Raw genomic sequence first — 1,486 nt, 5'->3', positions numbered from 1 at the left:
GCATATAGAACACAAATAGACTGGATCAAAAAAAAATCCCCTCGTCATATAATAATCAAAAGACAAAACATACAGATTAAAGAAAGTATTAAGAGCTGCAAAGTAAAAAGTTCAAGTAACTTATAAAGGTAAACCTATCAGACTTACACTGGACTTCTGTATGGAAACCATGAAAGCCAGAAGGTCCTGGATAGAGGTACTGCAGAAACTAAGACCATGGATGCAAGCCCCGACTACTATACCCAGACACGTTCACTGTCAATGGAGAAAACAAAATAATCCAGGATAAGAACAAATTTGAACAATGCGTAGCCACAAACTCAGCCTTACAGAAAGTAATAGAAGGAAAATCACAACCCAAGGAATCCAACATTGCCAACAATGCCTATAATAACTCAGACAACTAGCGATCCTTCAACAGCAAAACTCAAAGAAGGGAAACACACAAACTCTATTACCAAAAACATATTAACAACCGGAGTCAACAAACACTGGTCATTAATATCACTTAATATCAATGGAATCAATTCACCTATGAAAAGGCACAGGCTAAGAGATTGGATACGAAAACAGGATCCAACATTCTGCTGTTTACAAGACATACCTCAACCACAAAGACATCTACTCAGAGTAAAGGGTTGGGAAAAGGTTTTTCAAGCAAATGGGCCTAAGAAACAAGCGGGTGTGGCCATACTAATTTCTAACAAATCTGATTTCAAACTAAAATCAATCAGAAGAGATAGAGATGGTCATTTTATACTCATAACAGGAACAATTCATCAAGATGAAGTCTCAATCCTGAATATCTATGCCCCTAATATAAAGGCACCTACTTATGTAAAAGAAACATTACTAGAACTCAAGGCAGACATCAAACCACACACTAAGATTAGGAGACTTCAACACACCTCTCTCACCAATGGACAGGTCAATCAGACAGAAACCTAATACAGAAATAAGAGAATTAATGGAGGTAATGAAGCAAATGGACTTAACAGACATCTATGGGACATTCCACCCAAATAGGAAAAAATATACCTTCTTCTCTGCAGCTCATGGAACCTTCTCTAAGATTGACCACATACTCAGTAACAAAGGAAACCTCCACAGATACAAAAAAAGTTTAGTGACCACATGTGTTTTATCGGATCACCATGGATTAAAGTTAGAATTCAACAATGAGGCTACCCCCAGAAAGCCGACAAACTCATGGAACCTGAACAGTCCACTGCTGAACCACACCTGGGTCAAGGAAGAAATAAAGAAATTAAAGTCTTCCTTGAATTTAATGAAATTAAAGAGACAACATACTCAAACCTGTGGGACACGAGGAAAGCAGTGCTAAGAGGAAAGTTCATAGCACTAAATGCCCACTTAAAGAAAACGGAGAGCCGGGCGGTTGTGGTGCACGCCTTTAATCCCAGCACTTGGGAGGCAGAGGCAGGCGGATCTCTGTGAGTTCGAGACCAGCCTGGTCTACAGAGCT

The sequence above is a fragment of the Chionomys nivalis genome, chromosome 13 (genome assembly GCF_950005125.1).
Source record: "Chionomys nivalis chromosome 13, mChiNiv1.1, whole genome shotgun sequence".
Classification (NCBI taxonomy): Eukaryota; Metazoa; Chordata; class Mammalia; order Rodentia; family Cricetidae; genus Chionomys; species Chionomys nivalis.
This window is presented reverse-complemented; position numbering follows the sequence as displayed.